The following is a 15,635-nucleotide window of genomic DNA, read 5'->3' as shown; positions in this document are numbered from 1 at the left end:
TGAACATTGGGGGGCATGTGGCCCTTCTTTTCACTACATCTGTGTCTTTGGGGTAAATACCCAGGAGTGCAATTGCTGGGTCATAGGGTAGCTCTATTTTTAAATTTTTGAGGCACCTCCACACTGTTTTCCAAAGTGGCTGTACCAACTTGCATTCCCACCAACAATGTAAGAGGGTTCCCCTTTCTCCACAACCTCTCCAACATTTGTTGTTTCTTTCCCTGTCCATTTTGGCCATTCTAACTGGTGTAAGGTGGTATCTCAGTGTGGTTTTGATTTGGATTTCCCTGATGGCTAATGATGATGAACATTTTTTCATGTGTCTGTTAGCCATTTGTATGTCTTCTTCAGAGAAGTGTCTGTTCATCTCTTCTGTCCACTTTTTGACTTGATTATTTGTTTTTTGGGTGTTGAGTTTGAGAAGTTCTTTATAGATTTTGGATACCAGCCCTTTATCTGTAGTGTCATTTGCAAATATCTTCTCCCATTCTGTGGGTTGCCTCTTTGTTTTGTTGACTGTTGCCTTTGCTGCGCAGAAGCTTTTTATCTTGATGAAGTCCCAAAAGTTCATTTTTGCTTTTGTTTCACTAGCTTTTGGAGATGTATCTTGAAAGAAGTTGCTGTGGCCGATGTCAAAGAGGTTACTGCCTATGTTCTCCTCTAGGATTTTGATGGATTCCTGTCTCACATTGAGGTCTTTCATCCACTTTGAGTTTATCTTTGTGAGTGGTGTTAGAGAATGGTCGAGTTTCATTCTTCTGCATGTGGCTGTCCAATTTTCCCAGCACCATTTATTGAAGAGACTTTTTTCCATTGCATGTTTTTTCCTGCTTTGTCAAAGATTATTTGACCATAGAGTTGAGGGTCCATATCTGGGTTCTCTATTCTGTTCCATTGGTCTGTATGTCTGTTTTTGTGCCAGTACCATGCTGTCTTGGTGATCACTGCTTTGTAATATAGCTTGAAATCGGGCAACGTGATGCCCCCAGCTTTGTTTTTCTTTTTCAACATCTCCTTGGCGACTCGGGGTCTTTTCTGATTCCATACAAATTTTAGGATTGTTTGTTCCAGCACTTTGAAAAATGTCATTGGAATTTTGATCAGGATGGCATTGAAGGTATAGATTGCTCTGGGTAGCATAGACATTTTAACAATATTTATTCTTCCGATCCATGAGCATGGAATATTTTTCCATCTTTTTGTGTCTTCTTCAATTTCTTTCATGAGTGTTTTGTAGTTCCTAGAGTATAGATCCTTTACCTCTTTGGTTAGGTTTATTCCGAGGTATCTTATGGTTTTTGGTGCAACTGTAAATGGAATCGTTTCTTTAATTTCTCTTTCTACAGTTGCGTTGTTAGTGTATAAGAAAGCAACTGATTTCTGTGCATTGATTTTGTATCCTGCCACATTACTGAATTGCTGGATGAGTTCTAGTAATTTGGGGGTGGAGTCTCTTGGGTTTTCCACATAAAGTATGTCGTCTGCGAAAAGAGAGAGTTTGACTTCTTCTTTGCCAATTTGAATACCTTTTATTTCGTTTTGTTGTCTGATTGCTGTTGCTAGGACTTCTAGTACTATGTTGAACAACAGTGATGAGAGTGGGCACCCTTGATGTGTTCCTGATCTTAAGGGAAAGGCTCTCAGCTTTTCCCCATTGAGGATGATATTCGCTGTGGGTTTTTCATAGATGGATTTTATGAGCTTGAGGAATGTTCCCTCTATCCCTATACTCTGGAGAGTTTTAATCAGGAAAGGATGTTGTATTTTGTCAAATGCTTTTTCTGCATCAGTTGAGAGGACCATATGGTTCTTCTCCCTCCTCTTATTAATGTGTTCTATCACACTGATTGATTTGCGAATGTTGAACCACACTTGCATCCCAGGGATAAATCCCACTTGGTCGTGGTGGATGATCCTTTTAATGTATTGTTGGATCCTATTAGCTAGGATTTTGTTGAGGATTTTGGAATCCATATTCATCAGGGATATCAGTCTGAAATTCTCCTTTTTGATGGGGCCTTTGCCTGGTTTGGGGATTAAGGTAATGCTGGCCTCATAGAATGAGTTTGGAAGTTTTCCTTCTGTTTCTATTTTTTGAAACAGCTTCAGTAGAATAGGTATTATTTCTTCTTTAAATGTTTGGTAGAATTCCCCAGGGAATCCATCAGGCCCTGGACTCTTGTTTTTTGGGAGGTTTTTGATCACTGCTTCAATCTCGTTACTGGTTATTGGCCTATTCAGGTTGTCAATTTCTTCCTGTTTCAGTCTTGGCAGCTTACAGGTTTCCAGGAAGGCCTCCATTTCATCCAGATTGCTCAGTTTATTGGCATATAGTTGTTGATAATAATTTCTAATAATTGTTTCTATTTCCTTGGTGTTAGTCATGATCTCTCCCCTTTCATTCATAATTTTATTAATTTGGGTCCTTTCTCTCTTCTTTTGGATAAGTCTGGCCAGTGGTTTATCAATCTTATTAATTCTTTCAAAGAACCAACTTCTAGTTTCGTTGATCTGATCTCCTGTGTTTCTGGTTTCTAATTCATTGATTTCTGCTCTAATTTTAATTATTTCTCTTCTAATGCGTGGCTTAGGCGTCGTTTGTTGCTTTTTCTCTAGTTCTTTAAGGTGTAGAGTTAGTTGGTGAATTCAGGATTTTTCTATTTTTTTGAGTGAGGCTTGGATGGCTATGTATTTCCCCCTTAGGACCGCCTTTGCAGTATCCCATAGGTTTTGGACCGATGTGTTTTCGTTCTCATTGATTTCCATGAATTGTTTAAGTTCTTCTTTGATTTCTTGGTTGACCCAAACATTCTTGAGCAGAGTGGTCTTTAGCTTCCAAGTGTTTGAATTTCTGCCAAATTTTTTCTTGTGATTGAGTTCCAGTTTTAGAGCATTGTGGTCTGAGAATATGCGGGGAATAATCTCAATCTTTTGGTATCGGTTGAGACCTGATTTGTGACCCAGTATATGGTCTATTCTGGAGAAAGTTCCATGTGCACTCGAGAAGAATGAGTATTCTGTTGTTTTAGGGTGGAATGTTCTATAAATATCTATGAGGTCCATCTGGTCCAATGTATCATTCAAAGCTCTTGTTTCCTTGTTAATTTTCTGCTTAGATGATCTGTCCATTGCTGAGAGTGGAGTATTGGGGTCTCCTACAATTAACGTATTGTTATCAATATGACTCTTTATTTTGGTTAACAGTTGGCTTATGTACATGGCTGCTCCCATGTTGGGGGCATAGATATTTACAATTGTTAGATCTTCTTGTTGGATAGACCCTTTCAGAATGATATAGTGTCCTTCTGTGTCTCTTATTACAGACTTTATTTTAAAATCTAATTTGTCTGATATAAGAATTGCTACCCCAGCTTCCTTTTGAGGTCTCTTTTTTTTTTTTTTTAATTTTTCTCTTTGACTTTCAGTCTTTCTGACAGTCCCAAACTCCATCTGCTGGACTCCTCATGACATTAAGATTGAGGTTTCCATGTGATCACTTCCCTTTTAACCTAAATGCAGGGAATGACTTTCTAACGCTCAGTTAAAATCCAGAGGCAATAACAGCAAATATTACTACATTTACATAAAAGTTAAAAAAAATTTTTTTGCATAGCAAAAATCACCATGAGCAAAGTCAAAAGAACAGGTGACAAACTGAGAAAAAAATTTTGCAATATGACAAAGAGCTAAGATCCTTAATATAGAAAGTATTCTTAAAAATGGAAGGACAAAATACCAAAAGCCCTATGGATAAATGAAAAAATGATATGAATAGACAATACATGAGAAATATGTTAAAATGTCCCCACACTCATGAAAAACTGTTCAAACTCACTTACAGTTAGAGAAAAGTTAGACCAACACAGAGATACCATTTCTCATCTATCAAATTGGAAAAAAAAAGTATGAGAACGTGTTCTATTGATGAGGCTGTGCAAAAACAAACATTGCTGGTGGGGTGGGGATGCAAACTGGTACAACTCTTCTGAAGCAGAATTTGACAATGCCTAACCACACTACATATGCATTTACTTAGGACCCAGCAGTCAAATTTCAAGAAATCAGCCCTGAAGATACACATTAAGCAATACTAAAATTTATATGCATAAGGTTATTTGTGTAGCATTATTTCTAGTTGAAAATTATTGAGAGGAAGATAAATGCCCATGTATTAGAGAGGGGTTAAATAGGCTATGGCACATCCACAGTGTATTATTCTGCTGCTATTTAAAAATATGTTATACACAACTAATGAATCATTGAACACTACAACAAAAACTTATGATGTACTATATGTTGGCTAACTGAACATAATAAAAATTTTAAAAATGAGATAGATCTCTGTGAAGTAATAGAGAGTAATTCCCAAAACATAGTACTGTTAAGTGGGGAAAAAAGTGCAGAGGCGTATCTATGGCATGCTATCTTTCATGTAACAGAGAAAGCAATATAAGAAAATATGCATGTTCCTGCTTATTTGGGTGAGAGAAATAAAGGAAAGATAAGCCAAAAACTAAATTTTAAAAAAGGACACCTATAGGAAGTGTATAGAGGGGGAAAAAAGGGAAGAAATAGAAATGGGGATGAGTATACCTTTCTAAAAGCTTTAAGTTCTAGAAACTTAGTAGTGTTTTACATAGCCAAACCATGAATGGACAAAAATCAACCAGTATGTAGGGAGATCTCAAAGTAGAAACAAACAGGAAGAAATAAACTTATGTTACTAATAAATAATATAATCTCACTAAATGGTGTAGAAAAGGAACCAAAATAAAAGTAACTTTAGAAATACTATTTTGATTAAGTATTATAAGCTAAAAGAAGAATATTCTAGTTAGTAAATGTGTTTTTCACAGAGGTATGGGCTAGCAATTCTGAAACTACTTACTGTGTATACGAAGGAAGATCAAATAAGTAAGCACATACTAAACAATGAAAGCCATGTTTCTCACTTTCTCAGAGAAAGAAGTTACAAATAGGAAAGAGAGAAGGCTAGAATGAACCTTGTGGTTTTGGATTGGAATCAGAGCTAATAGTATAAACTCGTGGTTTCTAATATACACACATACAGGTCTGTGTGAGAATGTGGGAGTTAGTAAACATACCTTTATTTCCTAGCTTAGAACAGCTAGAAGTAGTGACACCCCAGCAATAATTAGCACACCCAGCAACCCGATACTGGTTTTTAAACACCATTTTCCGATAAAAGGAAGCAGGGATTCTTGGGAAAATGATTGTAGGTCTGCTGGCAGGGAAAATACAAGATATGATACATTTTGTGGTACCAGAAAAAAAGGAAGGGCTTACCAAAAAAAAAAAAAAAAGAATAGAGACATATCAAAGGGACATAGAGGGTAAACTGAAGGAGCTCTCAATGGCCAAAACTGGAACAATTTGAGCAAGAAAATAAATAATGATAGTATTGGATTGTAGCCCAAACATAGAATAAATATCTGTGAGTCCACACTGATACAAATAATAATTAATTGAATAAATAAGTAGTTGCAGGAGAAGAGACAGCTCTTGGTTCTAATTAACTAATGTAATTGAGATGAGGGAAATCCCCACTAGGCAAACACCATAGTTTTAATTGTTTCCAGGAAGATTTATAAATGGATACTAAAAATAGTGGGTAAAAGCTTATTCGGAAAATAAGGGGAAAAACAGGATATTTGCATCATCAAATATCAGTCTAATCTTTGGTCTTGGTGACTGTGTTACCTTGAAGAAAGCACTAACCTTCTTCATCCTCAGACTGCCTCTCTGTAAATGAGTGGGTTTGACTTGTTCACCCTGAGGAACCCTTCCGGCTTTCACACTCCAAAAGAAATGACTGCACTCCCCCATGTAGTACTCAGGAATACTATTTCTTTTTCCTTTCTTTTCTCTTCACTTCCCTTTCCTGCTTTCCTTTCCATTCCCTCCCTATAATAGGTTTCCGTAGGAAGAGAATTTTTTTCTATGAGAGAAAGGTGGAGAAAGTCAGAAGAGAGGGGAAAAGAGAAAATACAACTGGGTTGCTAAAGGGTGGAGAAGAAAGTAAGAGAGGAAAACATCACAGAACATAAACATTTCCTATGACCAGCAACAACAAAGAGGGAAGCGCCAAGCTAAGGATTGGGAGCATTGTACACCTGGGAAGCAGGCACAGCCAGCCTCAGATCTTCCTGCCTGTCCACTCTGGGGTCTCTCCAGACCAACATCTAGCCCTGCCTCAGCCATCGGGTATAGCTTACTGTGAAGCAGCAGTTACCATTTCCCTTTCTCTGGAGTTGCAGGACTTTAAGCCTTATCTCTCACTGAGAAATGGGAACATGTTCCCCACAAGAGGAATTTCAGGCACCAGTCAGCAGAAAGAGAGCCATGCTTTTGCAAACGTGGCCTTTGCATAGGCAGCACCCACATTCCAAAAATACAAAGGGCCCTCCATCAGATTGTCCTGGTCTTTTGATCATTTTCCCAACCCAACTTGACCACAGGAGTAAGAAGATGCATCAATATCGATGCAAAGTATGAACTCAGGAAATTTGGTTTCTAATCCTGTTTCCTATCTTTGATGATCTGTCTTTGGAACAAAGCTCTTGGCATTTGTGTGCCATGAGATCTTTAGTAAAACATCTGCTATTCAGGCCACTGTATTGGCTTTTAGAAATGTAACAAACACAGCCCAGCTGCTCTTACCTCTGTTCCTGTCTCCACCCTCAAACTCTCAGAGAAGTACAAGCAAAGCAGCACCAGAGTTTTTCCTCTCTCTAGGTTTGTCGACAATGGCATTTCCAAGACCCTCTCTGGACCTACCAGCTACCCAATGACCAAGGCTCTTGAAGATCCCGGCTGATGGAAATTATGACAGCCCCATCTCCAGCATGTGGCATGTGTGGGCCATCCAATAACCAACTCAGCTCTCATTTTTCACAGACAAGGACTCAGAGAAGCTTTCAAAACCCAACCTGGTGACCTGAGCAAAGATGCTATCAGTCTAAAATTATAACAAACAAAAGAGCTGGCATCATCTGTTAGAAAGTACTAACAGAAGTACTCTGTTACAGAAGTACTCTGGCTTTATGATGTTTTAAAGATCTAAATTAAGAGCTTTAAAGCCACACACACACACACACACAGAGTCAGGTGGAACCCTGACCACAACAATAAAAACTAGACAGCTTTCTAGACAGAAAGTTCTAGAAAGTTACATCTCTGATAACCTTATTTCCAGCCTCCACCAATTCTTCTCCATCCAAATCTCAAATTCCGAATAAGGAAAAATAACTTAGGGTAGTTGTTTCCAAGTTAGTTTACTGCCCCTAGATTTTGAGGATGATTCATAATGTTCATTTGCAAACCACTTCCCTTTTCCTTTCGACTCAGCCTTGCAGAGCGGTGTAGGGCACCGTGAATCAAATTTTTAAAATTACTCTTCCCCAGGTGATTCTTATATACCCCGAAGTGGGGTATCTACTAGCATGGTGAAAGAAGGTTACAGGTGCTAAGAGATAGAACATGAATCAGCCCCCAGTTAACTAGGACTATCATCCCATCTGGATTCTCATCCTTTTACCCGCCCAATTTTTCTTATGCACATTTGGAAATAAACAATCATTTGTTAAACATATTGACTACTGAGGGTTTATATTTCCTCCATAGATTTTTCTCCATACAATGACAGAAGTCCTTAATGGAATATTCTCAAAAACAAGCCATTGTTTATTGGTTTATTTTTTCTTCCTACTAATGGGAAAATGATGCAGCAATCCTGATGAGCAAGATTTGCAGCATGATTTTGGAAAATTAGAGAAGTGGGGCTTCAAGGGAAGCTGTGGGGCTGTTCTCCCTCCATGGTCACCAACACACTGAAGGATATTTCCTGGCCCCATTTTCAGTTTAATTCTGGGTACACGAAAGAAGGCAAAGCATTATCAGGCAATAGTACAGGCTTATTCTTTCGTGAGGACATGTGGTCTTGACCCTCCAGCTCTGAATGTGAACTACTAGTCCTGTAACACTTGTGCTCCAGGGTAGGAGGCAGATAGGCTATCTAATGTGAGGAGAAGGGTTGGCCAAGTAACTCTAAAATAAAATGTGCATTTGAAGAAAATTCAAGAGCATTACTGAAAAATTAAGAAGAAAAGCAGATTTCTGAAGCCCACTCATGTTTTTACCCTTTTAAAAGATTCTGAACCAAATCACGTGGTTATTTCTACAAGCTCTTGGCATCCTAGATGAAATCACCCACCTTTGGACATGTCCAAAGACTACTCTCCAGGCTCCATGTGGATCAGATGTTCAAACTGCTGAACAGATTGTTCAATATAGGTAGACATAAGCCAACATACAGGGGCGCCTGGGTGGCTCAGATGGTTAAGCGTCTGCCTTCGGCTCAGGTCATGATCCTGGAGTCCCGGGATCGAGTCCCGCATCAGGCTCCCTGCTCCGCGGGGAGTCTGCTTCTCCTTCTGACCCTCCTCCCTCTCCTGCTCTCTGTCTCTCATTCTCTCTCTCTCAAATAAATAAATAAAAATCTTTAATAAAAAAAAAAAAGCCAACATACAGCTAGCTATCTAAATAAACAGCTGAGTCAAAAATACAAACCAAGATTTATAAGTCAATATTCTTTCCTCTAAACTTGTAGGTTTTGTCATAATTTAGCACTTAACTTATTTTATTTTGCCTTGGGCTAAAACTAGTGGACTTATCCCAAGGCAGACACGTATCTTAATAATCTTTTTGGTCTTTACATGCCTAAGCCCTAGAAAACAGTTCTGCTCAATAAATATTTAAATTGGCCATTAAAATGGTTACATTAATGGGCGCCTGGGTGGCTCAGTTGGTTAAGCGACTGCCTTCGGCTCAGGTCATGATCCTGGAGTCCCTGGATCGAGTCCCGCATCGGGCTCCCTGCTCGGCAGGGAGTCTGCTTCTCCCTCTGACCCTCCCAACACTCCCCCCTCTCATGTGCTCTCTCTCTCTCAAATAAATAAATAAAATCTTTAAAAAAAAAAAAAAAATGGTTACATTAATGATAGTAACTAAGATAATTAACATGAGTGCAAGGTTTATCATTTTTCAAAAATTCTTCTTCTTTTATTTTTTTTTAACATATTCTACCTTATTCCATCCTTGCAACAAGTTTGTATTACGCCACTCTTATTATCTCAAATATATAGATACAGAAGCAGAGGCTCAGAAGCAGTAAAATATATTTGTCTGATTCTAAAACCTTTGTAGTTCTTCGCCACACCAGATGCCTAATTTTTTTGTGTGTTCAGAAAACACACATGTGTGTGCAAAGGTTTTCTTTTCTCAAAATTAGAAAATCAATACTAGTGAGCAATTTGTTCTCTTGTAGAGAACAATTATAAGCAAAAAAAAAAAAAAAAAAGTTCTGAAAATTTAGTAAGTACCAGAAAGCGTTTAATATCATGTCAATAATGGAATAGAAAGTAGGTATTTTACAGTGGACCTATTTTTCTAATGTCAGTAAAATAAAAAAAAAAATAAAAAGAAGATGCCAGACTCTCAAATCCTGAAGATAAAAAAGTTAGAAAGTTGGAGAAATAAAGTGTTAGAAAAATGAGTGTAGAGAAATGTGGGCCTGGGGAAGTACAATCTGGTTCAACATTTGTAGAGAACAATGTGGCAGTATGTAAAGTCTAAAAACTGCACGCTGTTAAGAATGTTCCTTGTGGCACTGTCTATAATAACTGAGAAACAAGAAGCATCAGAATATTGCACAATCATGCTCTTATCGACACAGAAAGAATGCTGTTTTATATTATTAAATGGAAATATTGATTAAAGACATTATAATCTCCTTTCGTATCTTGTTCCAAAAAACGTGTCTATCAATACCAAAACTATTCAACAATTTTTGCTTTCAGATGCTATATTAGTTATCTATTGCTGTGCAACAAATTATCTCCAAATTTAGCATCTTAAAACAAATAACTTTTGTTATCTGACATGGTTTCTGAGGGTTGGGAATCTGGGCATGTCTTGATTGGGTGTTTCTGGCTCAGACTCTCAAGTCAAGTTGTTGACTGCCCTAGTCCCTGGTATCTCTGAAGACTCGAATAGGGCTGGAGGAGACACCTCTATGCTCATTTACATAGTTTTTGGCAAGACGGTTCAGTTCTTTGCCACATGGGCCACTCATGACATGGCTTCCCCCAGAGTGAGGGCGAGACAGAGAGACAGAAACTAAGACAGAAGCCACAGTGTCTTCATAATGCAATCTCAGAAAAGACATACCATTATTTCTGCTGTATTCTATTCATTACACCAACCAGCCCTGGCACAATGTATAAGGATGTGACTAGCAGGAGGCAGGGATCCTTGAAGGTGAGCTTGGATTCTATCACAGCCTATCCTTACCCCTTTCCAAGGTCCATAGAAATCTCATCCCATTACTGCAGTGATTCCAATTCCAGAATCACATCATCTAAGTCTAGGCTGGGTGCAGATTAGGTTCCCCAGATGTCATTCCTAAGTATAGTTCCTTTTGATTTGAAGGCTTTTAAGGGGACAAATTATCTGTCCCCTACATGACCAACATACAATCGTGGGATAAGATTGGATAACCATTATACATATTCTTGCTCAAAAAGGAAGAAAATGGGAGCAATAAAGGGGTCAGTGATCCATGGAAATTCTGAAATCCAGCTCAGCAAGTGTCAAAAATTTTTTTTTTTATTAAGATGCAGTCCTACCCATGTCCAGGAGTTTTTATTCTCCATGGCCCTTGGCTCCACCCTCTGGGCTTGTGGTTCTTCCCTCTGAGGCATCTTTCCATTATCATGAAAGGTCCACATGTTTGTGACTGAGTCATTTTCTCAGCCTGCTCCCGGTTTGTAGAAGCTTGGTGGCTCAAGGTTCTATTCATTGTATGCTGTCTCTGTGCCTTTCTGCATAAGCTAAAAAATGTGGCTGATATAATTCTCTTAGAAACTTTATACATCTTCTGTGACTCTTTTGGTGGGTTCAGCCCATTAGACAAAAAAGTCCACATCCACAAATCTCTTTGAGATGGGCCTTTGGGGTATGGAGAAGGCTAGAGGTGCCCTTAAGCATCCTAGAAGCCCTACAGTTTGATTGAAAAGATCTGTGAGGCATACCCTTAATCTCTTCAGAGGGCCTTTTGCCTGACTGGAGCCTCATCTTTGATCTTTCTCAGCTCTTAAAGGATTTTACTCACATCTTTAGACCATGCATTTCCTGAGAGTGCTCTGGTATCGTTGCTCTGAAGCCATTTTCTATGGTTCTTTTGGGTAGGATTATGTCTTCCAAAAAGATATATTGCAGCTCTAATCCCCAGTATCTGTGAATGCCACCTTATTTGGAAATAGGGTCTTTGCATGTGTAATCAAGTTAAGATGAGCTCATATTGGAGTAGGGTGAGCCTTAGTCCAGTATGGTTTCCTCACAGGAAGAAAAGAAGACAGAGACACAGACTGAAGAATGCCTTGTGGTGATAGAAGCAGAGATTGGAGTGATGGGAAGGCAAGCCAAGGGACACCAGTTGCCAAGAGCCAGCACTGTGGTACTTTGTTACAGCAGCCTCAAGAAATGGATACAGTTACCATATGGAGAACTTGGGAATCTTCAAAACCACAGCAAGTCTCAGTTCCTCCATGTTAAACACTGTTTCCTTCAGCTTCTCTCTGTCTTTTGGCATTTTACTGTAAGCAGCCATAAGCAAGCAGGCACTTTCAACACTTTGAGTTGATGAGGTACATTTTCTACTTTCCATGTAACTGCAGGCAAGAGTGTTGCTAAAGTTCTGCCCCTACATAGCTAGAATCTCCCTTCCTCCAGTTTCCAATAATAATTACTCAAGTCCTAAGTCCTCACCCACAGCTTTAGCAAAGCTCAGAAGTCTTCTATGAACAATTTCTTCAAGGCATTTCAGGCTTCCGCTAAAATTCTTCTCAAAGCTCACCACCTAGTTTCAAGGCCACACCCACATTTTGAATTTTTGTTTGAGTTTTGTTTGAGTTCTGTTACATCATCACCTAGCTTGAGGTGCCCAAATCTGTGTTAGTTTACTGTGTAAACACGTTGCCCCCAGATTTAACAGATTAAAGCAAACACTCATTTTTCACACAGTTTCTGACAGTCAGGAACGCAGAAGCTGCTTAGCAGGGCAGTTGGGGTTCAGTGTAGCTCCAGGCCGCAAGTCGGCAAGCGACCCACTGCCCGGGTTTTGCAATCTCTGAGGCTCTGACCCCAGCTGATGGGTACACTTCCAGGCTCACTCATGTAGTTGTTTGTAGGAGGCTTCAGTTCCTTACTTCAGGGGCCTCTCCATAGGGCATGCTTATGACAAGGTTTCCCACATGATGGGTAATCCAAGAAAGAGAGAAAGAGTGAGCAACATGGAAGTCACCATGTTTTTTTAATCATCTCATCTCAGAGGGGACATGTTATCACTTCCGCTGTATGTCGCACAGACCAATTCTGGTACAATATGGGAAAGGACTTCACAATAGCAGGAGGTAAAGATTGCTGAGGGCTCTGTTGGAAGCTGGCTACCATAGATATCTGTTATTTGGCACGCAGAAGTTCACAGTTATGGTATCATCAGTTTGGCTGTGTACTGTTTCATACTTTTGAATTTTTTTTAAAGATCAATATCACTAACTGTTATGAGGTGAATTGTGTGTACTCCAAGATTCATACTTGAAAGTCCCAATCTCCCGCACCTCAGATTGTAATCATATTCGGGAGATAAAGGCTTTAAAGAGGAGACTAAATTGAAAGGAAGCCATTAGGGTGGGGCCCTAATCCAGTCTGACTGGTATCCTTAGAAGAGGAAGAGACACCAGGCAGGGCATGCACAGAGGGAGAACCATGTGAAAAGACATTAAGAGGGCAGCCATTTGCAAGCCATGGAGAAAACCTCCGAGGAGACCAACCCTGTTGACACCTTGGTCTTGGACTTGTAGCCTCTAGAACTATGAGGAAATAAATTCCTATCATTTAAGCCCACCAATCTGTGGTATTTTGTTGTGGCAGCCCAAGCAGACTAATACACCAATCCTCTGAAAGATATCTGAAAATATCTTGCTATTGCCCAATCTGTGTTTTTTTTTTTAAATCATTTTTGTTCTTTTCTTTTTTTAAGATTTTTAAATTTATTTATTTGACAGATAGAGAGACAGTGAGCGAGGGAACACAAGCAGGGGGAGTGGGAGAGGGAGAAGCAGGCTTACCGCAGAGCAAGGGAGCCCGATGCAGGGCTCGATCCCACGACCCTGGGATCATGACCTGAGCTGAAGGCAGACGCTTAACGACTGAGCCACCCAAGCGCCCCTAAAAAAGTCATTTTTGTTCTGATTTATATAACTATATATCAATATATATACAGATTTTTTTCTATATAAAATGCATACGACTAGATTTGTTTCTAAACTGAGAGTCTATGATTTCATTAGGAGAACTGAAACTCTTTATTTTATAGGCCATTTTAAATCTAATGCTCTACATTTTAGAGGTGGAAGCTGGAGGGATTTCTGTCTCTCTAAGATGTAAATGTAGCAGAAGACACCTCTCCATGGCTTATTGTGGATTGAAGTTAGGGATCATATTGTAATGGAAAAGTTGTTTCCAAGGAATTACCAGATTAGTGCAGTTGAAGACCAAATTGTTAATCTTTCAGGGCCGGGGGAGGGGACTTGTACTTAGCCAGATTCGACAAGAGTCCAAGGGGATGTCATAATGAGCAGGACGCAGATTTTGGGTAGCAATCCTAAAGAAATTCTCAAACCAAGAAGCCCTCTTAAAACAGCCCTCCAGCCATGAGGTAGGCATATGTAAAGAAGCAGCACTGGAGAATCTCTGAGGCCTCTAAGAACAGGCTTTCTGATTTGTTCCTCGCTCTGCCTCTGATTACACAAACTTCTGGTAACTTATTTATCTCTGCTGTGTCTTCTCCAGCGATTCAGATAACAGGCATCCTGTGTTTGGTAATCTTGTTAACTTTTAGCATAATGAAATGCATTTTAACCTGTTTCTTTAATGATCAAGTCAGAACAAAACAATGTCTTTTGCCTACCCTGCAATTAAAGTAAGAAACTGAGCATGTTTTCACTCTAGCTTCTATCTTACCTTAAAATATATTATAAACCCAATCTATTATAGAACCAATGAGTCAAGTTTTTTTAATTCATCTTTTTCCCAAAAAGCATTTATAATATTTTTTTTATTTTTTAAAGATTTATTTATTTATTTGAGAGAGAGAGAAAGAGAGAGAGAGAGAATGAGTGGGGGGAAGGGCAGAGGGAGAGGGAGAGAGAATCTTAAGCAGACTCTCCATTGAGCCCAGAGCCTGACACTGGACTGGATCTCACGGTCCTGAGATCATGACCTGAGTCGAAATCAAGAGTCAGATGCTTAACCCAATGAGCCACGCAGGTGCCCCTGAACTTTGTAACCATTTTTTAAAAACACATACTTACTGGTTGGATTTAGGGGGACCACAAATCCTTTTATACCTTGACTTCCTTATGTTTGAGTTAATAATTTTGATTTTTTAAAATGTCTTATATTTTTAAATTTTGAATAATTTTTAAGAAAGGCCAAATGAGTAAAATTGTTCCTGATTCTTAGGTATCTGAAAATATCATTCCACCACCTACACTCATGAATTAAATTTGGCTTGGAATAGTATGCTTGGATCATGAAGTTTCCCCTTTAGAGAAGGAGATATTACTCCATTTGGAGTTGGTGAATAAAGACTGAGGCTAGCCTTATTTTTTCCCCTTTATCGGTAAACTATTCTTTTGTGTCTGGGTGCTTATATGATAATCTCTTTATGCTAGATTTGCAGGCTATAGCCAAGTATGGATATTTTTTTCTATCAACATTTTGATTTTTTTATACTAAGGAAAGTATTTTTCTATTATGTCTGTGATTTTTATTTCTGCTCCTCTTGTTCCAGCATTTTCAGGAATATTTGTTACACATAGGTTGGATTTCTGCTATTTTCACTCTGTGTCTATCATCATCTCTTGCCATTTCATCTTTATCCTTTTCTTCCGCAGTCTAGGAAAGCTAGTTCACAGACTACATTTCATCCATTGTTAATTCTGCTCACTAGTGCATCTCTAGCATTTTTGCCTGTGATTACATCCTTCTCTTATTTTGACTGGCTCCATGTTTGACAAGGGCAGGTAGCTCAGAGTGACTAAACCCACTCGGATGTGCCCCTGGTGTCTGGCAGGGCCGCACCTCATACTTATACCTGAGGATGGACTGACTGGTACAACCCTGGCCCAGCCTCCAGGTACTCATCAGTCTGGCTCTGTCCCACCAGCGTGCACCTTGACCACTTTCTGCTCCCAGAGCATTTCCTAAGAGAATACCCATCCTCATGTGCTATTCATCCTCTCCCCTTCTACTCGCTCTGTGGTTGTACTAGGAGGAGTGATCTTAGAGTCAGTATAAAAGAGATGAATTAAAGGGGGGGAGTTGCATGGGGCCCAATCCTGGGCCTCTTGCAACCTAATTCCCATGCAGAAGGGGAGCAGTGGTCTGCTTTCATGTTACAATAGCCCTGAACCCTGAGTCTGGACAGAGAGTGGGATAAGTAAAACCTTCTCTCAGAGTCTTTTTGTCTATTCATACTGGGATTAGAAAAT

The 15,635-nt window shown here is 39.3% G+C and overlaps 1 protein-coding gene across 1 annotated transcript in view; it reads right to left on the bottom strand.

The window, feature by feature from the left end:
- ACOXL (acyl-CoA oxidase like) overlaps positions 1 to 15,635 on the bottom strand; it is a 315,844-nt gene that overhangs the window by 92,198 nt on the left and 208,011 nt on the right. The window lies entirely within an intron of this gene.

This window comes from Neomonachus schauinslandi, chromosome 10 (assembly GCF_002201575.2).
Source record: "Neomonachus schauinslandi chromosome 10, ASM220157v2, whole genome shotgun sequence".
Lineage (NCBI taxonomy): Eukaryota > Metazoa > Chordata > Mammalia > Carnivora > Phocidae > Neomonachus > Neomonachus schauinslandi.
This window is presented reverse-complemented; position numbering and strand designations above follow the sequence as displayed.